Genomic DNA, 23759 nt, shown 5'->3' with positions numbered 1-23759 from the left:
CTTTCAAACCGGGTTTCTATTGATTATCAATCAAGATGAATTACAATCAATCAAACCCTAAACACACTCAAATTTCGTCCAAGCCCTAATCTGCTCTCACGAAATTCTAATGCCTCTCAAACTCTGTTTTGGCTGATTAACTGATTAACTGATCAACCTAAACCCTAAAGCCTAACCTTGTTTATATACCACAAGGTTTACAAGTTAGACTAGGGTTTCCTACATGGGCAAGGCCCAATTCGTTTCCCTACATCCAACTGGGTTTAGTTTAGCCCAAACACTATTAACTCACTAATACAAAGCTAAACCCGCTAACCGTTTATCGTTTAAACTAATTACAAGATATCCAAAGACCAAATCTAAGCTGTTGTCACAAACATGCACCAACAGAACAATTTACATGGTGGATGGTTTGGGTAAATGGTTGGTGTAACGTGGCGTATGTAATATGATACAAACATGGTGGATATGCCGCTGGTACTTCCTATATATAAATGCTTGTATAGTATTACATATCGTAGCATTATCCAAGTCATTTCAGTTTAGATACATTACATTTTACACAAATAACATATTCTTCACAAGACATTGTTTTACAAACAACTTACCTTATACAAACTCGTTTTACATGGTTATCCATTTAACCATACAGTGTTCTCTTATTATACATATCATCTGATCTTATCGTTTTTCAAATGATTTACAAAACAAAGCAAATTACAAGGTTCATGACTAATCATTTTCTCAAACATAAGTCATGAATTCCGTTTTCACAAAACCAATGTACCTCACAGGCATTTTTATGCTGACGTACCTATTTTCACATGTATTTTCAGGAGATGATGCATAGGATTTATCAACATATACTTAGGCGGACCTGTGCCTTAGTGACTTAAAACGAGACAAGAACTAGTTAATTTATGTTATGTACTCTTTGGTTCTTGTTTAAACAATGTAAACTTTCATGTTTGATCAATAAAACGAAACTTCAATTGCCATGGATTTGAAACAATTAATTCTGTTACAACACTCCCTGACATTTCCGCCACGTTTGGTATGTTCTACGTGGTCGGGGTGTGACACGCGAGGCTGCCCATGAGTTTCATTCGTAGAGAATCAGAAGAGGTAGTGAGAATAATGTCATCGACATAAATCAACAAATATGCAATGTCACCCCCGTGATGATATGTAAAACGAGAATTATCGCAGCGACTCTGTATGAATCCCATAGAAGTAACAAAATCGGTGAAGCGTTGGTACCATGCCCTCGGAGCTTGTTTAAGACCATAAAGCGATTTCTTTAGACGACAAACATGATTAGGATAGTCTCTATGCCGAAATCCCATAGGTTGGTACATATACACAGTCTCTGTAAGATTACCATGCAAAAATGCATTCGTGACATCTAACTGGTGAATGGACCATGACTGTGATAACGCCAATGTCAGAACTGTCCGAATGGTAGCCGGTTTAACAACCGGGCTAAAAGTCTCTCCACAATCGATACCTATCTCCTGATTTCTCCCATCGCACACAAGACGAGCCTTGTACCTTTCTAACGAACCATCGGATTTGTATTTGTGGCGAAAAAGCCACATGTTGCGAATAATATGCATGTCAGGTTGTCTCGGGACAAGTTCCCAAGTCTTGTTTTTAATTAAGGCATTAAATTCGGTTTGCATGGCGTTATACCATTCCGGATTAGACAAGGCAGCTTTGGGGTTGGTAGGAATGGGGACGATGGAAATGGTAGAAAGGTTAAAAATGTGTTTCGGTTTTGAGATTCCGGACATTGCACGAGTGTGTATTGTGCGAGATGGGGGGATTGGGGGTGGGTTCGGTATTGGGCTGGTAACAGTGGGTTCGGGTGAGAGGGATTGGGCTGGTAAGGGTATCGGGTTGGATGGGTGTGTCGAGGGGCTGGTTTGGGCCGAGGAGAGGTGTTGGGTGGCCGGGCTGCGATGTATGGATGAGGGTGTGGGTATAGGGGATGAAGGTGTTGGGTGAGGTGAAGTGTGGGCCAAAGGGGAGGGAGTGGTCTGTTGGGAGGTATGGGCCGATGAAGTGGGAGAGTTGGGCTGGGAAGGATTGGGTTGGAATGTAGGAAATATGTGGAGATATGGATTAACAGTGTTATCGAGAAATTGATAGGTGTTAGGGGATTGTTTGTGAGACTTGGAAAAAGGAAAAATGGACTCATCGAAAATGACATGGCGGTTAATGGTGATAGTCCGGGTTTTTAGGTCAAGACATTTATATCCCCGGTGATTCGAAGGATAACCGAGGAAGACACATGGGTATGAACGGTAGGCAAGTTTGTGAATGGTTGTGTTTGGAATGAGGGGGTAGCAAATGCAACCGAACACGCAAAGGTGCTCGTAAGATGGCATGCAATGGTATAAACGTTGGGTGGGTGTTTGAGAGTGGTGTAATTTGGATGGGATAATGTTTAAGAGGTAGGTAGCGGTCTCAAGGGCATGGTGCCAGTATATGTTCGGGGTTGAAGAGTGGGCCATAATGGTGCGTATAAGATTGTTAATGGTGCGGATTTTTCGTTCGGCTTTCCCATTTTGGGACGAGGTGTGAGGGCAAGAAAACCGAAAATGCATGCCATGCATGTTGCAAAAATTATGAAACTGGTTATTGGAATATTCACGTCCGTTATCACATTGGAATTGCTTTATTTTTGTGCGAAATTGGGTTTGAATAAAGGTGTTGAATTTGGTGAACATAGAAAAAACGTCAGATTTGTGAGCTATACGGTAGGTCCATAGAAAATTGGTATAATCATCTAAAAACAAGACATAATAACGATGTCCCCGTTCGAAATAATGGGAGATGTCCAAACGTCACTATGTACAAGGTCAAAAGGCATAAAAGTACGTGTATTAGAAGCAACAAAAGGAAGTCTAGTATGTTTCCCAAAAATACAAGCAGTGCAAACTTTATTATTTTTAGAACCACACGAAATGGAATGAGAATTTTTCAAATTTTGTAAAATAGCTGGGCCTGGGTGACCGAGCCGTTGATGCCATATGTCTTGAGAAATAGCAGCAAAAGTGGAAGCAGTGTTGAGATTGGTGATGTTGGATGGGCTAAGAGTGTAAATATCCCCCGAACTATTGCACCGTAGGATAGGTTTCTTGGTCTGGAGGTCCTTCACAATAAAACCATATGGGTCAAATTCAACAGATAAATGATTATCAGTGGTAAAACGACGAACATAAATAAGGTTTTTAACAAGATTAGGGGCATATAGGACATTGTTAAGTTTAAAAGGTGGGAATGGAGGTGGGAGGGTAATGTTGCCTTGTCCAAGAACTGGAATGGTTTTGCCATTGCCAACAATAATGTTACGAATAATGCCAGAATTAAAAATAGACGGAAACTTATCAGATTGAGGAGACATTTTACCTGAGGCGCCCGTGTCCATGGTCCATGATGAATCATTATTCTGTAGAGCCAAGTTGTATAGGGCCTGAGCGATATCTGTCGGGGAGTAGCCAGTGGAGTATGTCTGAGCCGTGGCATGGCTGTTGGGTTTTGGGCCTAATATGCCTTGGGCCGTGGAGTTAGGTTGGGTCGTGTTAGAAGAAGAGGGGTTTGAGGGGTATGGGCATGGGGCGGTGACCAGTGGGCCCAATTAGGGGGCTGTGGCGATGGGGGTTACTAGCCTAAGGAGGTGGGTAATAATATGGTGGGTAATAATGTGGCTCTGATACCATGAAGAATGTAATGGCTCAATTGCCTTCTCTCATTGATAAGATCAATATATATACAAGTTACAATCCCTTAATTTAGGGAAGAGATAATAACATAATTAATGACAAGATCCTATTTCTATTTACACAAATATAATCTATTAATAACCTCATTCAAATTATCCAACTGCAGCTCAAGGAGTATATTGATGACACTGAAGATCTGATCAACATTAAACTTGTAAGCAACGTGTTCCTTCTTTCTTGCAAATGTTCGATAATCGATATCAACTTCAACCGTCGGAACCATTTTTTAGTATTTGACTAATGATTTTGTATGATGGTTGGTAACAAGGGTAATGTCCAGAATAAGCTGATTAAGTTCGAGCTGCTCTTGACGGCGGCTACTTTTTTTGGCAACCGTATTCGCAGTAGTGACAGTTGTATTCGGAATGAACTTTGAAGATGAAGTTTTCGATGAACCGAACAGATTCCATTGGGTCGTTTCTACGAGTGCCGTGTTATGTGGAGTTTTGTTTATCTGTTTCTTGCTTTATTTTAAACATAAGAAAGTTTTTCCTCTCTAGATTTCATCATAAAAAGTTGCAGCTGATGTATGTATTTCTTTCTTATTGCTTCTTCTATACAGTTAAATTATCTTTTACTATGGGCATTGTGCTTCTATGATTGTACTTGACGGTTAAATTGGGTCAATGGGTTAGTCTGTAATTTTTAGTAGTTAAAAGGGTCTTTGTGTAGTTAAAAGTGTCACATCACCACCATTTACCACAATCTTTAACCTATATTATACTCATCATTCACCATTCAAACTTTTGATGCAAATATTATTGTTACTTTTGGAAATATACTAACTAGGGGTGTAAATAAGCCCAAAGTCTCGAGAGCTACTCATGATCGAATCGGTTAAAAGCTCGAATAAGCCGAGCTTTAACGAGCCCGAGCCCAAGATCAAGCCTGAAATAGAGCTCGTTTAGTTATCGAGCCTTGGCTTGAGCTTGAAATACAAAGCTCGTTTAGACTCGCAATCATAAACGAACCACAAGAAAATTTTAGTTTTTGTACATATAACATAATTAATGATAATGATGATTCTTTATAATCAACCCACTTCTAAAAAATCCAAGTGGGTTTCAATTTAGGCCTATAAAACGAGCTCGAGCCGAGCTTTGGCTCGTTTAAGCGATATTGAAGTGAGTTTGAGTCGAGCTTTTAGGTCATTTGAGGTTCTAAAAAACGGGAAGGAGTCTTACAAATACATAGTCAACTATTGTTACGTAATACATAATCATCTAACGTTACACGTGTTCCATGGATAAAATACATATTACGTAATTACGTACTAAATCATAATCATGCAACGTTACAAGATCACGTAACGTTATAGCTTGTAAAATTAAAAAAATTAAAAATTAAGAAAACTACAGCAATAGTCTACTCAAATTAAAGAGAATGAAATGCTCGCTAATATGATGTATTGTGTTTTAAATATTATCGTATGATAAAGTTATTGACATTTGAAAATCGTGAGGAAATGGGTTTATGAGTCACCAATATTAGATCTTCCTATTTTCCTCACTTGTTTCACTTGTTTTCTCTTGACGTGATTTATAGATTTGGGGATCACTCAATTTCAACCATTAGATTTGCTTGATCAAATGCCAAAACTTTCTACCGCACTTCATACGAATTATGCCTCATTCTTTAGGGCGGATGGTATGATGTCGGGGGACCCCTTCGGGGAGTTGTTTTCACCGATCGGTGAATGACCCCCACTTGTTTGAGTCACCGATTGTTTGAATGTTTTCGGTGTATAGTCACCGATGCGGGAAGAGGAGGGAGGGGGGGGGGGGTTTAATGATGGGTACCAACCCCTTTAAAGCAATCATTTTTTTAATTCTTTACCTTTCTCTAGGTGTTTGAATCATACCCTCTGATTGAGTGCAAAATGGGGAGTGGAATGGGGAGTTAACGTGAGATGATATTTGACGACGGGCCAATGGGTAATCCCATTTTACCCGCTTTGGGCTACCTTCATGCGGGCCCAATAGGAAATAAGCCTAACAGTGGCTTACCTTGCCCACTAAGGATCTCCCTTTACAAAATGAGCGGGAAACTAGAACCAGAGGGGACATGCCACATTTAATGCTCGATTGAAAAAGGATCTTTGGCTAGAAGTCGTACTTCCCAGCCGGAAACAATTAATGAAGCTGTCATCTTGCCGTTGGGGGTTAGACACGTGTCTGAGCCCCCCCGAAGACTCCTAAGATCCGTTGGATTACCTTAAACAAAATATCTCACATGCAGGATAAGGTCATATGCTTATATAAGAAGAAGAAACGGTAATGAGAGGCATCAGAGGTATCACATTAAAGACTATCTCATTTATTTCTACTTCATTTATTCCGACCAATATTCTATCACATTAAACACACACATATATCTATTGGATTCACACCTTAGAGGAAACATTCCGGTGATCACACTCATCGGAATAGGCTCCTCTCACTCTCCGGCAAGTTTACTTATTCTCACGCCGGAGCTTGGTCACGGATCTCCCTCCCGGGGTCCTCCGTGGCGAGGCTAACGGGTTATTCTTTTGTAGCAACAAAGGCAGGGGTATCTTGACGTCAGCGAAGATCCATTGAACGTCTGCCGGGATTTGGGTATTCAACATTGGCGCCATCCGTGGGACATCAGTCTGACCGGTGTCTCCACACTAAACTCCGACGTTAAAGATAGCCCGTTTCACAAACAACAGCATGACAACTCTACCCAACTCACGTACCATCCAGACGGTACAGAACGATCATTGATAAGGTCACGGTGGAAGATATAACTCATGAAGAAGAGAACGAGAATCAAGTGGAAAATCCAGAAAGAGAGGAACCTATCACTCTAGATTTCGTAGCCATGCACAGGGAAAAGTTAAAAAAGTGCCTTGAGGATTTAGAGAGGCAAAAAAAGCTTAACAGCCTTAGGGCTAGACTGTCCTTCGACACACCTTCCAACCAGGAGGGGACAGACCCTCAAAACAAGGGCAGTGGTAGTGACCCACTGGAAACGTTCATGACAGCCCTTAGACAGATGTCTTCGGAAGAGAGGGAAGATCTCATCACGAGAAAGAAACCGAAAGGAAAAGAAAAAGAAAAGGAAAACCAAAACGATGATGGCCTAGATCAACCCTACCTTCCACGGGACTTAGCTAAAGTCTCAAAAATTCACCCGGAGGATTGTAGAAGCACCAATGCCCCCAAAAACGAAACTACCTCCAAACTTTGACTGATACGACGGAACGAGAGACCCTGAAGACCATCTTCATGCCTTCAGGAGTGCGGGACAACTAGGGCGGTGGCCCATGCCAGTTTGGTGCCACATGTTTGTACAAACCTTGACGGAGGGAGCCCGACTCTGGTTTGACAGCCTCCCTCCAGGAGGGATTGACAGCTATGAAGAGCTAAGTGAAAAATTCCTGAGAAAATTGGTCAGCAGAGAAAAGTGGTCAAAAATCCAAACGAAATTCTGCACATAAGGCAGAGGGACAACGAGCGGATAGACCAATACGTGGAGAGATTTGTCAAGGAAAGTGTCACGGCCCTCGGCCCCGGTTTGACCCGGTTCAAGAGCCGCGGAACAGGAATCCCGTGGTATTAATTTAGGCGACAGCGGAAGTCCTTTTAACACAGGATCTTTTAAAACTAAAAATGCCCGTTTAATATATTATATAAAGTTTTAGGGATAAAATCCCATAATTTACAATAAGATGATTTCGCAAGGAAATCTTTATTTCTCAAAACATGTTTCTTTATTTATTGACACTGAGCCCACTTCTCTGAGCTTGTAGTGCTTCACGGCACTTTCCTTAGATCACAACAGATCACCTGAAACATGTTTGGAAATGTTTTGTCAGCGGGGAAATACTGAGTGAATCATTCATTTTACTGAAAACATTACGGTTGTTATAATTTACAGTATTAAGAGCGATTACAATGTTTCTGATATCAAACCATCTACCCACAGTATTTGTCACTCGACCATCCATTGGCTAGCCCATTTGTCCAATGGTGTCTGTGACTGTGGTCAGATCACCCCTTGGCCACCCGTTTGTCCAAGTGTGACGGGAAACAAGTAATGTATACAAAACCCCACATACCGGCTGTAATTGGGTGATTACAAAGACTTAATCCCTGTAATTATAACTTTGAAAAATAACTTGGAGTTTTGTAAACAGTTGATAAAAAGAGAATGACTCACATTGCAGATTTAACGAGCAAAGTATAAGCCTACTGATTTGCCTTGATTAACCTAATTTAACAATAATGCACACACAAACGGGTTAGTAACTAATACAACAGTTATGACAATTCACGAGATTATACCCTCACAATGATTTACAAGTGCAATACTTAATAATTCAACGGATTCACGACGAATAACAGAGCATAGTCCGAATTCGAACAGCACTCAAATATTCAAGTCGAAATCACGACGAATAATCAAAGTACAAGCTCAATTTGAGCAGCACTCGGACAATCGTTGGATAGTTATAATCGATCGGACGTTGTATCGTAATGGCGATCGAGTTATTACCCTGATTGCGGCAGCACTTCGTGAATTGTGTGTGGTGTGGACTGTTATTGCTATAACTCGACGTACACAGAGAATTTGGACGTCGTTTCAATCACAGAAAGCAAGTGCCAATGTCTGCTATTTATACTGATTTTTGGGACACGCTTACGGACCGTAAGCCATATCCCTTACGATCCGTAAGGGAAGCAGTCTAATTATATAGACTTGCTGGGTTCGGGACTAGGCTTGCTGAATTGGACACTTTTCTCAACGAAACTTAGACAGCAAATTATATAACCCTACAAAAAGTAACTTGGGTTGCCTCTTAAGAATGAAAAGTTGTGACTTTTAAAAACCATATATACATACCCTTTGCTTATTATAATACAATACCACAAAAATTACCAACATACACCACCGTGTTACGGAACCGTCATGGCTACACAAACCACCCCCATCTCACACCGTTCTATCTATTTATTGCAAAAGGCTATATAATGTATTTCAATAAATTTTATATACAATCCAAAAAGCGCGTATATAACCGTCTGTAGTCCAAAAAGCAGCGTATATAACCGTCATACCTTTTTCTTTAGACGACGTCCCGTTTTCTTTTCTTAAGGGCATTATAACCGTCGGCGCCTCCTCAATCACCGCCAACGCCGTCAACTTCACCAGAGAACAACGCTAGCGTTTGAATCGGTGAATGCATGCCCATTTTTAGGATAGATCAGAGGTTTGGAGAGACAGAGAGGAGAGATAGCGAGATGTGGTGATGGTCTGAATAGATACGCACGGGCTGCAGCTGGTTAGATGATATGGACAATGGTGGGTGGTTGCACGTGCTGGACGACAGTGGTGGCCGCCGTGGTGCGAGCGGTGAACGTTGTAACAGCATTTTCCTCATATTTCTTTGTAGGATTTTTGTGGATTTGAAGAAGGAACAAAACTACATGCGGAGGAAATGGTTTTGTATGAGACAAGTAATACATTTTACCTTTTTAATTATTTTTTGTTGCTTACTTTTTGAAAAGAAATGTGACATTGATTTACCATGTTTATATGATTATAATAGGTATTTTGTGTTTTGAAAATAAAATAAAATAAGTTTGTTTGTTTTTTTTACTTTGTGCTTTTTAATAAAAACAAACTTGATATTATTTTCACAGACTTAAAGCTTAGTATCATTCATACCCAAACTAATATCGATCGAGCTTTCCGTGTTTTCGCAAGAATATACAAATTTGTTGATTTGTGTAAATAGCAAATCTCCCTTGCATCACAAGGTGAATTCCAATAAGGATTTGAATAAACCTAGCAATCTTAATTTTCATCTATTTATACATAACATCCATATGTAACGCGCGAATTTACGTAAAATGAAAAGATTGCATTATTTAAATGCTAAGAACAATAAAGTTGTTATTATTATTATTATTATTATTATTATTATTATTATTATTATTGTTGTTGTTGTTGTTGTTGTTAATACATGATAATAATATTATGGTTAAAAACTATTAAATGAATAATTAATTGAGTATCTTCGATTCGATTAAATAACCAAAATAAATGTGTTCACATATGTTTCTTTGATTTCAGATGAGAGTCACAGACACTTTGTATTGTATATTTACATTCATACTATTATCTTTAAGATGAGGCAGTGAGAGACCCTTTATATTACATATTTACATTCAACCATTATTTTTTTAAATTTCTAATATTTAAAAATGAATGGTTAATTGGGCATTTCAATACCAATTTCATATCTACGTAGATTTTCTTATAGTTTGTTTCTGTATATATCAATTGTTTCTAGAGCAGTTGTTTGGTATTGAAGTTTATCATTATATTTCAGAAATTTATGAAAGTGATTTTATTAAATTATGTATGGTGTCGCTTGATTCCAAATTTGGTACCACCGTACCATGAGAAGGCCTTAAAAGAGTACATTCGTTGGCACATGACTCACAACTGAAGAAAGGGAACGCGTCAAAACGCAACATTAATGATTATTTAGTTAATATATTGGTTATTTAGTTAATAGTAAGGAAATGATACTTCATGAAATAGTCTTTTTATCAACCAAATTTAAAGGTTTCCTTAAAATAACATTTTTTAATAACGAAAATAGCACATATTATAATAACTTTTCCTAAACTAAAGAATTTTGCATCACATACGAAATGGCTTCATACATCATGCTCCCCGCAGCAACGCGCGGGTAATATCAACTTGTTATAGATAATCGTCAACTAGGGTTACCCCCTTAAGTTTTAGGGGCCGCTGATCCTGATTCCGATTGTTCTGAATATTTTTGGGTTAATGCAGAATCACTTGGGTGTCTCAATTAGGGTTTCCCTTTTGATTAATTATCATCCTAAGTATTACTTTTAGTGAGAGTTGTTACAGAAAGCAATGAACATTAAGGATGTCCCGGAGGTCCTGAAGATCAGCAGTTTCATAAACGGATTAAAGCATGCACAACTATGTGAGAAACTGGGGGAAGAGTTCCCACACTCGTTCGACAATCTCATGGACAGGGTCAGAGCCTTTGTCAGGGGTAAAGACACAGTCAGCAAAGCTAAGGAGACGGACACCCCACCCCGAAAGGTCTCCCCGGCTACAAAGCCTCTCGATAAAGGTACACCTTACTCCAAAAACCTGCTTTTGAAAGAATGTTGCATGATAGAACAAGGCCCTTGTACTCCCCATATAGGCCTCGGGAGAGAGGCCCACCCCCTACTCTGACAGTTTCACCCCTCTCACCAAAACCCCAAGCGAAATACATCATGTACTCCAGCTAGTTCTTCTGGTAGTTGTAAGCGATAAGCAACTGGTCCTATTCGTTGTATTACTGGGAATGGTCCGACATACCTTGGACTCAGTTTTCCTTTCTTACCAAATCGTACTACTCCTTTCCAAGGGGAAACTTTCAATAGTACTTTGTCTCCGACTTGAAATTCTAATGGTTTGCGACGATTGTCTGCATAGCTCTTCTGACTATCTCGAGCCGTTTTCAGTCTTTCCTTGATCTGAGTTATCTTGTCAGTAGTTTCTTGTACGATTTCTGGACCTGATAGTTGATTTTCTCCTATTTCCGCCCAACATACTGGAGTTCTGCACTTGCGTCCATACAGTGCCTCGAATGGAGCAGTTTCAATTCTTGAATGATAACTATTGTTATAGGAGAATTCAATTAAAGGTAAATGGTTATCCCAATTACCACCAAAATCTATTACACATGCTCGGAGCATGTCTTCCAAAGTTTGTATCGTCCTTTCACTTTGTCCGTCGGTTTGTGGATGATATGCAGTACTCAGATTTAGTCGGGTTCCCATTGCTTTCTGGAAACTAGTCCAGAAATGGGAAGTGAAACGACTATCCCTATCTGATACAATGGAGAGCGGAACTCCATGTAAATATACGACTTCGTCTACATACAACCTTGCTAACCTTTCCATGCTAAAGGTTTCTTTCATTGGTAGAAAGTGAGCTGATTTGGTTAATCGATCTACAATTACCCAAATCGCATCATTACCTTTTCTGGTTCTGGGTAACTTAGTAACAAAATCCATTGTTATGAGTTCCCATTTCCATACAGGCATTTCCAATTGTTGTAGTAGTCCTGAAGGTTTCTGATGTTCGGCTTTAACTTGGGAACATGTTAAACACTTAGATACGTATTCGGCTATATCCTTTTTCATACCTATCCACCAGAAATTCTTCCTTAAATCTTGGTACATCTTATTATTTCCTGGATGTATAGTATACCTAGATTTATGAGCTTCTTCTAAAATCTTATTTCTTAATTCTCCTTGCTTAGGTACCCAAATTCGTTTCTTGTGTAATTTCCAAATTCCATCATTTCCTTGTTCTAGTTCTTTAATGTAACCTTTCATTCCTTCAGCTTCGTCCTTGATTGCTGTTTCCTGAATTTCCTTTAATTGATCCATTAAATCTATTTGTAGATTTAATCTAAGAGCACGGACTCGCTTTTGCTTCTCATGATACTTACGACTTAAGGCATCTGCGACTACGTTAGCCTTTCCTTCGTGATATTGAATATCACAGTCGTAATCACTTAGGATTTCCATCCATCTTCTTTGTCTCATATTTAACTCTTTTTGCCCAAATATGTACCTTAAGCTTTTATGATCTGTATAAACAGTAAACTTACTTCCATACAGATAATGTCTCCAGATCTTAAGGGCAAAAATTATGGCTCCTAATTCTAAGTCATGAGTCGTATAATTCTCTTCATGCTTTTTCAATTGCCTTGAGGCATACGCAATTACCTTCTTGCGTTGCATCAACACACATCCAAATCCTAACCTTGAGGCATCACAATATACTTCGAAATCTTCTATTCCTTCGGGTAAGGCTAAAATTGGAGCATTTGTCAATCTGTGCTTTAAAACTTAAAAGCTTCTTCTTGTCTAGATCCCCATTCAAACTTAACGGTTTTACAGGTCAGCTTAGTTAAGGGTACAGCTATCTTAGAAAAATCCTTAATAAATCTTCTGTAGTATCCAGCTAAGCCTAGAAAACTTCTAATTTCCATAGCTGATTGTGGAACCTTCCATTTAGTGATTGCTTCTATTTTAGCAGGATCTACCTGAATTCCTTCGTGATTTACCATATGACCTAAGAATTGCACTTCTTGCAGCCAAAATTCACACTTCAAGAATTTGGCATAGAGCTTTTCTTTTCTTAACAAGGTTAAGAGTACATGTAGGTGCTCACAATGTTCCTTTTGGCTTTTGGAGTAAATAAGTATATCGTCGATGAAAACGATCAAAAATTTATCCAAGTATGATTTACAGATCCTATTCATCATGTCCATGAATGCTGCGGGTGCATTTGTTAATCCAAAGGGCATGACTATAAACTCATAATGACCATACCTAGTTCTGAAAGCAGTTTTAGGTATGTCCTCTTCTTGTACCTTCAGTTGGTGATATCCAGATCTTAAGTCTATTTTGGAAAAATATCTAGCTCCTTGAAGTTGATCAAAAAGATCATCAATCCTAGGTAATGGGTATCGATTCTTAATTGTAACCTTATTTAATTCTCTATAATCGATACACATTCTCATCGATCCATCCTTCTTTTTCACAAACAACACTGGTGCTCCCCAAGGGATGAACTAGGTTGTATAAATCATTTGCTTAGTAATTCGTCTAATTTCTTTTCAATTCTAGCATTTCGGTGGGTGCTAATCGATAAGGTGCATTGGCTATTGGTGTAGTACCCGGAATTAAATGAATTCTAAATTCTACTTCTCTATCGGGTGGCAACCCAGGTAATTCTTCTGGAAAACATCTGGGTATTCTGAGACTACAGGGATGTCCTGCAGTTCCTTATTTTTAGTGTTAATGATTACAGAAATCATATACACCATTCTTGTTTTCTCGAATAACTAGCCAATTTCATTACTGAGATGAATTTCAGTGGCTTTCGAGGTCTATCTCCTGTAATCAAAATCACCTCTCCTGTGGGGGTACGAATTTCTACGGAATTCTTATCACAGAGGATTCGAGCATGGTTGGCTACTAACCAATCCATTCCTAATACCACATCGAATCCGGCTAATTTCATAGGTAACAGATTTGCAGAAAACTTATGGCCTAATAGTTCTATTTTTCCTTCTTGCAAAACTTTATCTATGTTAACAGAATTCCCTTCTGCGGTTTCGACCGTAAAAAATGCCTAAGGGTAGTTAATGGTAAATTAAGAGCTTGGCAGTATGAAGTATTAATAAAACTTTGGTTTGCACCAGAGTCAAATAATACTTTCGCAAATACGTCGTGAACTAAGAACGTACCAGCTATCACATCTGGGATGAGTTCGGCTTCTTGAGTGGTCAACTGGAATGCTCATGCATTCTTCTTAGTAGTTCCGTTGGCCGTTTTAGCTTTATTGTCTGCTGGTTTGGCTAACTTAGGGCATTCAGATTGGAAATGTCCCGTTTCTCTGCAGTTATAACAGATTCTTGTTTTTCTTCTGCAGTCTTCTTCCGATGTCCTCTTGCCTTGCAAAAGTTGCAGATTATATTGCATTGTCCATAGTGTTTCTTCTTGCAATTTCTGCAGAAAGGAGGTGATGAGGATTGCCCTGTTCCTCTTTTCTTAGTAACCCACACGAAATCCTTGGGTAATCTTCTGAGCCAATTCCTTCTTTCGATCTTCTTCTGTGCGTACCAGTTCATCGGTTAAGGTATTAGCTAACTCCACAGCATCGTCATAGTGCGTGGTCTCGCAGCCTTAACGATGTTACGGATTTCTCCGATTAATCCCCAAATATAACGGGAAATGATACTGGTTCTTGCGAAGCCAGGGTAGGTACCACTCTCGCATATTCGAAGAATGTCGAAGTATATTTCCGACAATCTACGCCTATCATACGATGATTTAGGAATTGTTGGCCATTTGTTCCTTCTCGTATTCGGGACAGAATTTTCTTTCTACAAGACTCTTAAATTCTTCTCAGTTCATTGCATAGGCCACCCTTCTTCCTTTTGCTTGCAATACAGTGTTCCACCACTCTAACGCCCCTTCTTTGAACAAATTTGACGCATACATAACTTGATCTTCTTCGACACATTTACTTATGCAATTACTGCTTCGGTTTCTCTAACCAACGCAGTACTGCAGTTGCTCCTTCGTTACCTGCAAATTCAGCAGGTTTGCAAGCAAGAAATTCCTTGTTAGTGCACCAGGCGTTGCAGCTTTCATTTTCTTAGGAGGTGAGCCTGTCGTGGATTATTATTGTCATGATTGCCGCTCCATTTACACTATGACTAAAATTACTTCTTGGGTACGTTACTAGGAATGATTGTTGCGGTTCAACAGGTTTCTGAGCAGACACCATGATTGCAGGAATAGCATTAGCTATCCCTTGAGTGATATATTTAATATCTCGTCTAGTCATGTATTGGTTTTCCTGATTGCTCAGAGATTCTCTCATTAACTGGTTCATTACTAGCTTTCCACTGATAATTGGTATAAGTGTAATTTATTAGTGTCAAATAATTGCTAGTTAAATATAACAAGCAATTACACATAAACACATAAAACCTTACAACACATATCTATAACCAAAATTGTCGATTTTCTCGACTTCTACTTTGTTATAGATTATATAGGCTCAATACACACTATCTTTCTTACAATGTTTTATTTCCCATTTTACAGAGTTAGATTTCACTATTACTATTATTATACAAACAGACTTTCCAACCCCACTATTCTTTGATCAATGGCAGTTCAGTAGTGAGCTCCCTCCGTCATAACTTCCAAGAGATTTGTTCCCTATTTCCCGGATCCTATTCCCTGTACCTATCAGTTCTTCACCAAACTGATGAAGTTCGGCCAGGTTTCAATAGCTCATTGCGGGTTGGTAGGATTCTGGATCAAATTGAGGAAGTAAAGTATAGGGACTATTGATCATATTTTGGAATTGCCAGTCATTTGTCCACACTCTTCCATTTGTCCTAAAGGTCGGGTGTGGATTAGTGGGTCTGGAATAACTGGTTCTGTTAGTTATTGGGAATTGGCTGTGGCAGGGTAAGAGTAGAGATTATTGTAATAGGTCTATGACATCATTCGCTAGTAGACGGTCTATTTCGTCTTGGAATGTGATCTCCTCAGGTGTTTAGAGCTCTCTCCGATCTTTATTCCCTTTTGCTTAATATCTTCCTTATTTCTATTTCTGCTTGTTTGGAACTCTCTCCAGTTTCTATTTCTTTTCCTTTGCTCACAGGGTTTTCTATTTAGGAAGTCTCCTAGTGGCTGGCTTCCTCCTGCGCACTTTTCTCCATCCTACATATCTTCTCTTTTTAGGTTTGGCTTTTTCCAGCGGTGGAGCTTGGAATTCCAGGGGTTCCTCATGTCAGCAATGTAACCAGTAAAGTCGTGGGAGACTTCAATTGGTACTGGGTAGAGGTTGAGATTCTGGAATGCTTCCGATATCTCATTCATGCTGGATAGCATAATGCAAAACACAAAAATGTTAAGTTAAAACTTTGGAACAAAGTTAACAAATAAACATTGAAGTTTTATTGCATACTAATTTGTACAAAGACAACAGGAAAGAGAACACACTAGGATTGATTTATTTATTTACGGAGTAGCAGTTTCCCTACTAGTTCAGGTGTATTGGTAATTTAAAGGTTTGCGTTTCTGCTACGGTAGCTAACATGTAAAGATTTGCCCATTTTTCATCTAATTCGTCCTCCAATGTGACTAGTAACAAATTCCTAGATTTCTGGATTAAACCTCACTTTCTTGGCTTGGGGTATCTTTATTTCTCCTGACCTTCCTAAGAATTGAATTTCTTTCTCTGGGTAAGAAGATTTTCATAATTTGCTTTACGAACAAAAATTCCTTCTTTTAGATCTGCTGGGGTTTGGAGGGAAGAGGTTCCTTTTTCTGTGGGGTAGTGTCTAATTGTGGTAAATAGCAAAAGCTTCGTTTACTCATACTGTAGCTAACAAATAACCAGTTAATAAAACACATAATCACAGAATGGCAATTAATAAAATAAGTATTTTTAAATACTTTACTTTAAATTAGTAATAGGCTTAAATCAGTGGCTCGATCAGTGGCTCTGATACCACCTTTTCCTGTCACGGCCCTCGCCCCGGTTGACCCGGTTCAAGAGCCGCGGAACAGGAATCCCATGGTACTTAATTTAGGCGGCAGCGGAAGTCTTTTAACACAGGGTCTTTAATACTAAAAAGCCCGTTTAATAATTATATAAAGTTTAGGGATAAAATCCCATAATTTACAATAAGATGATTTCGCAAGGAAATCTTTATTTCTCAAAAATGTTTCTTTATTTGACACTGAGCCACTTCTCTGAGCTTGTCGTGCTTCACGGCACTTTCCTTAGATCACAACAGATCACCTGAAACATGTTTGGAAAAGGTTTTGTCAGCGGGGAAATACTGAGTGAATCATTCATTTTACTGAAAACATTACGGTTGTTATAATTTACAGTATTAAGAGCGATTACAATGTTCTGATATCAAACCATCTACCCACAGTATTTGTCACTCGACCATCCATTGCTAGCCCATTTGTCCAATGGTGTCTGTGACTGTGGTCAGATCACCCCTTGGCCACCCGTTTGTCCAAGTGTGACGGGAAACAAGTAATGTATACAAAACCCCACATACCGGCTGTAATTGGGTGATTACAAAGACTTAATCCCTGTAATTATAACTTTGAAAATAACTTGGAGTTTTGTAAAACAGTTGATAAAAAGAGAATGACTCACATTGCATATTTAACGAGCAAAGTATAAGCCTACTAATTTGCCTTGATTAACCTAATTTAACAATAATGCAACACAAACAAACGGTTAGTAACTAATACAGCAGTTACGACAATTCACGAGATTAAACCCTCACAATGATTTACAAGTGCAATACTTAATAATTTCAACGGATTCACGACGAATAACAGAGCATAGTCAGAATTCGAACAGCACTCAAATATTCAAGTCGAAATCACGACGAATAATCAAAGTACAAGCTCAATTTGAGCAGCACTCGGACAATCGTTGGATAGTTATAATCAATCGGACGTTGTATCGTAATAGCGATCGAGTTATTACCCTGATTGCGGCAGCACTTCGTGAATTGTGTGTGGTGTGGACTGTTATTGCTATAACTCGACGTACACAGAGAATTTGGACGTCGTTTCAATCACAGAAAGCAAGTGCCAATGTCTGCTATTTATACTGATTTTTGGACACGCTTACGGACCGTAAGCCATATCCCTTACGGTCCGTAAGGGAAGCTGTCTAATTATATAGACTAGCTGGGTTCGGGACTAGGCTTGCTGAATTGACACTTTTCTCAAACAAAACTAGACAGCAAATATTATAGATAATCGTCAACTAGGGTTTACCCCCCTTGAGTTTTAGGGGCCCTGATCCTGATTCCGATTGTTCTGAAAATTTTTGGGTTAATGCAGAATCACTTGGGTGTCTCAATTAGGGTTTCCTTTTTGATTAATTATCATCCTAAGTATTACTTTTAGTGAGAGTTGTTACAGAAAGCATGAACATTAAGGATGTTAATGTGTGTAAAATGCAACATATAAATCACATCAATTAAGGCATAAAACTAACCCTTTTTAAGTACTAATGTTGGAAAAAGAGTGTTTTTGTCTTCCTTTTGTATTTTCAGGATGAAATGAGCTCAAAATCACAAAAGAAGCAAAAAGACAGCTAATTCTACCATAAATACAAGAAAAGGAACAGAAGTGGACTGCCCGGACCCTCAACGGCACCTCCCAAGGCAAAGGAGAAGAAACAGAGTCTGAACACGCCCCGTGTCCAGCGAACACGGGGGCGTGCCCAGAAGCAGCAGAAAAGACAAACCAGTAGAAGCTTCCATTGCCCACCACGGGGCCGTGTCCAGCGAGCACGGGGCGTGGTGAAAGTACAGCAGGCGCATTAATTGTAATTCGCAATTACAATTAATGAGGAGAGAGAGTGTCAGGCGGGCACGGGCCGTGTCCAGCGGACACGGGGCCGTGTCCAGCCTTCTGTTCAGCCTATAAATAGAGGAGCTTGGCTTCATTCTCTCTCATCCCTTGGCACACCACCTCTCTCACACCTCATCCACCACCCACCACCACCATAACACCATCATCCACCACCATCATCCATTGTCCATCGTAGAGTGTGTGAGTCGTCTCGGGATCCAAGATTGATCGTAAGAGTTCTTGACAATCAAGGCCATGTTTGCCTAAGTCTCTTACATCACTTGGTGAAGACAAAGTGTTTAGTATAATACTTTTTATTTTTAATCTTTTGCACTTTTTATTTGGTTTTGTATTAATGACTTTAATAACTAGTTACTTATGTTGAAGGTGATCTTTTCCTTATCGTTTGTCCGTGGTGTCTTGGCATTATTTTACTGTCTATATAAAATAAAAGATTTTCACCATTCATATCTCTACGGTCTATATGGAGGTATGTTGGCTACCTGGTCGGGGGTTAAGGGAACGGTTTGGTAAGGGTCTTGCCCTTGTTCAGCGTTTAGAGGTCCTGCTTGGGACCTGGGTCAAATTTAGTAGGATCTCCTTCAATGCCCATAGGTATTGGATGGCGGGGATCCAAACTCTTTGACCCCCTCATAAGTTAACTACTATTAATACTATAACCCGGCTATTTAGGACTGTATCCCTGCTGACTCAGACTACTTAGCCGAGGGTAACGTCGCCGCCAAAGCGGGGCCTACCATAATTTGCATTAATAACTTAATTCATTATCTTTCAATAATCCGACCCTTTAGGATTGTATCCTTGCTGACTCAAACTACTGGGTTGAGGGTAACGTCGCCTTCAAAAGAGGGGCCTACTACAATAACTAAGATAATCTCTTAAACAAGTGCAAAAGTGCGAAAATAATCAAAGGTTATACTAATACACGTGTCGGATCCAAGTGATTCATCTTGTCTATCTGTTTTTATTTTATTTTTATTTTCAGCATTTAGTTAGTTTTTATTTTTCTTAGTTTAAAACATTTTTCTAACCTTTTTGATTTGATTAGACGTTGAGGATAAACCGGTATTAAAAGCTCGTGTGTCCTTGGACGACCTCGGTATCTTACCAACACTATACTACGTCCACGATGGGTGCACTTGCCCATATGTGTGTTTAGTGTTAGTGAATATCGTGTTTTATAAATTTAAAACTTGGCTAAAAGTGTAAAAAGGGCTTAAATATATATCTAAAAATATATTACACTACACACACATCAAGTTTTTGGCGCCGTTGCCGGGGACACAAGGATTTAAGAAAAGTTAGGAATCAACGGCCTAATCATATTTTTATTTTTCTTTAATTTTTTTTTAGGATTTTCTTAGATTTTTAGCTTCTGCAGAGCTCAGCACGGGGCCGTGCCTGGTCGGACACGGGCCGTGCTCAGCAACGTTACTGGCAGTTTTTTTGTTTTTCAAGTTACAGAAGGCTGACCACGGGGCCGTGCCGGTGCAACACGGGGCCGTGTCCAACTTCCAGTAACTGGGATCTGAAAAACAATCACTGTAATTCCGACCACGGGGCCGTGTTCGCTCAATACGGGGCCGTGGTGAACCTTTCTGACCAACGTTCTTTTCTGTTTTTATTGCAGGACTTGGAACCCGACGCCGTCCTCACGTAGTGTATGAGCTCCAGTTCCAATAAAGACATAAAGGAACCGCTAGAAGAACCCGAACGCTTTCTCAGAAAAAGGTTAAAAGCCAAAAACCAAGAGAAGGTTTCGGGTGATCCACCCCCAATGGCGGACCAACGTACCCTTATGGATTATCTACGGCCCACCGTAGGTAATCTAGGCGCCGCTATCAATGCTCCGAATGTCGAAGCCAATAACTTCGAACTTCGACCGCATTTGATACAAATGCTCCAAAACTCCGCAACCTTCCACGGGCTTGCGGACGAGGATCCTCATCTACATATAACTAATTTCTTAGAAATATGTGATACCTTTCGGATCAATGGAGCATCAAACGACGCCATCCGCCTCCGTATGTTTCCATTCTCACTAAAAGACCGAGCGAAAGCTTGGCTCAACACCCTCCCAGCTGGATCGGTAAACACCTGGGATGAACTAGCCCAAAAGTTTCTATATAAGTATTTCCCTCCTTCTAAAACTGCTAAATTAATGGCTGAAATTAATACATACTCGCAAGAGGACGGGGAATCCTTATATGAAACATGGGAAAGGTTCAAGGAGCTATTACGCAAGTGTCCCCATCACGGCCTCGCAATATGGCAACAAGTATCCACTTTCTACAATGGATTGTTGCCACACACTAGGCAGACACTTGATTCTAGCTCCGGGGGACTTTTAGGTAATCGACGCCCACACGAAATATATAATCAGATTGAGGAAATTGCTCAAACCAATTTTCAATGGCACACTCCCCGGGGAAATAAATCTATCGCCCCGGGCGCCCATAAGGTCGACGAAAGCACCTCTTTACAAGCCCAAATCGAGGCCCTTTCTTCAAAAATAAAAAAATTAGAAATGACAAAAACAGTCTCGGTTATGGCTTGTGAAGGGTGTGGTGGGTCACATGAAAATTGGAGTTGCATGAAAGAAACGGACGATCAACAAGAAATGGTAAACTACATTGATAATAGACCTAGGCCGTCGGGTCCTCCAACGGGAACTTACAACCAAGGATGGCGAAACCACCCAAACCTTGGTTGGAGGGAAACCGGCAATAGTAGTAACCAACAAACCCAACGAACAAACTTTCAGCAATCAAGAAATGAGTCACAAAATTTCACTCAACAACAAGGTGGACGAGAAAGGCTCGAAGATACTATATCTCGCCTCGTCTCCGACACTGATAAGAAAAACTCGGAAAGATTTCTACAATTAGAATCTAATTTTAGGAATCAACAAGCTAGCATTCAAACATAGAAAAACAAATAAATCAACTAGCACAAAATTTTTCCGAGAGACCGCAAGGCGCATTACCTAGCAATACCGAAACAAACCCAAAGGCGCAAGTTCACCTCATCACACTACGAAACCGCACCGTGGGGCCTGCAGAAGTACCTCCACCAACGGAAGAAACAATGCCAACACATCTGCAGGAAAAGAACTCTCCCCCATCACCAGAGCCTACCAAGGCTCCTCGAGTTCCGTACCCCGGTAGGTTAATTCGTCAGAAGACCAATGAGCAATTCGCAAAATTCGAAAGTCTGTTAAAACAATTGCATGTCAATATTCCTTTTATCGAAGTCCTAACCCAAATGCCCAAATACTCTAAATTTATGAGGGACTTCCTTACACATAAAAAGAAAATTGAAAATTTGCAATTAGTTAATTTAGGCGAAGAATGCTCTGCCCTTGTACTCAATAAACTACCCCAAAAGAAAATCGATCCCGGGAGTTTCACGATTCCATGCTCAATAGGGGAATCACCCGTTCGCAATGCCTTGGCCGACTTAGGGGCTAGCATTAACCTCATGCCCTCATCGATGTTCAAAAGGCTTGGCTTGGGAACCACGAGCCCTACAAAAATAAGCATACAACTAGCTGATCGATCAGTCAAGTTCCCACAAGGTGTCATCGAGAATGTCTTGGTTAGGGTAAGCAGATTCGTTTATCCAGTTGACTTTGTCATACTCGACATGGAGGAAGACACCGAGGTCCCCCTTATCCTAGGGAGACCCTTCCTTGCCACAGCACAAGCAGTGGTAGACATGAATGACGGGACACTGACTTTGAGATATGGGGACGATGAGGTGAAATTCGGAGTTGGGAAGAAAATAGAGGACGACGACCCAGTCAATTACATGAAGGTTATTGATTCAAGCTTGGATGCCGCTCTCCGACGGTGTAACTTGGGAAGCAAAGCACTCCACTCAGAAGATATATAACCAGGAATCGGGTCTAGCCAAAGACCCTTATAAACGTGGCGCACCACGGAGGCATTCCGCGGATCTATCCTTAGTTTAGTTTAGTTTAATCTTTTAGTTTTTGCAGAATAAAACACACTCATGGTGGTAATGGATGAAAAAGGGAACGAGAGAAATGGAACCATGCACGAAGAACAGAGCAACCCGACAAAAATCTCCATCACAGAAGGCTCAACACGGGCCGTGCCCAACCAACACGGCCCCGTGCTGAGCCCCCTGCAGAAAATCACCCAGTTCAGGTAACTGGACACGGGCCGTGTTCAACGGACACGCCCCCGTGTCCAGGCTTCTGTTTCAATTCTGTAATTTTTGTTACTGGCACTTGGCCACGGGGCCGTGCCCGGTGAACACGGGGCCGTGTCCAGGATGCCAGTAACATAAATCTTTGCTTTTTAACCCACTTTTATACATTCTAATCAACCAAAAACATTATTTTTGGGCACATTGAGGACATGTGTAATTTAAGTGTGGGGGGAATGATAAAACCCTTGAAATTTTGCAAAATCCTAAACACAAGCCTTACACAAAACTCTATTGGAACCGCTAAACACCCCAAATTTTTTCAAAAACTTTTTTCATTTTTTTATTTACTTGTCTTAGTTTAAGTTGGGAATAACAAGTTCTAAAAAGGTTATATTTTTACAAGTTTACAACCGATAGCGTCGTGATAAAAAAAGAACCAACATAAGAAAATTATGAAACGGTATAACAAGTCTAGTTTAAAATTCGATTATATATGCTTGGTCACATTAAAAACCCATTCCCACAAAAGTGAGTTTTGAGCCTTTATTGAGCATAAAAATACACATATTTAGATTAAATGCTCATTTTTCGTTTCTTGTGTGAATAGCCGCTCGGTCCTTACAAATCTAGAACTTGCCACGACGATACATTCCCGGTCCTTACCAACTTAAACCCAAGTAAGTAAATGATGGAGGCATTAGGACTAACCATTTTTTCTTTCAAAACCATTATTTTTCATTTTTTTACCTACCCAAAATCCCCCTAGATAGCC

At 39.9% G+C, this 23759-nt stretch overlaps 1 long non-coding RNA gene and 1 other non-coding gene across 2 annotated transcripts; one reads left to right on the top strand and one right to left on the bottom strand.

Moving 5' to 3' along the window:
* Positions 1–3883: 3883 nt before the first annotated feature.
* On the top strand, positions 3884–4368 carry LOC110870784. The gene is made up of 2 exons (XR_002553233.2): positions 3884–3942; positions 4057–4368. It is a non-coding gene; the product is annotated as an uncharacterized LOC110870784 (long non-coding RNA).
* A 16598-nt stretch (positions 4369–20966) lies between these two features.
* On the bottom strand, positions 20967–21073 carry LOC118481544. The gene has a single exon (XR_004865753.1). It is a non-coding gene; the product is annotated as a small nucleolar RNA R71 (small nucleolar RNA).
* Between the last annotated feature and the right edge of the window lie 2686 nt (positions 21074–23759).

Source organism: Helianthus annuus, chromosome 8 (assembly GCF_002127325.2).
Source record: "Helianthus annuus cultivar XRQ/B chromosome 8, HanXRQr2.0-SUNRISE, whole genome shotgun sequence".
NCBI lineage: Eukaryota > Viridiplantae > Streptophyta > Magnoliopsida > Asterales > Asteraceae > Helianthus > Helianthus annuus.
This window is presented reverse-complemented; position numbering and strand designations above follow the sequence as displayed.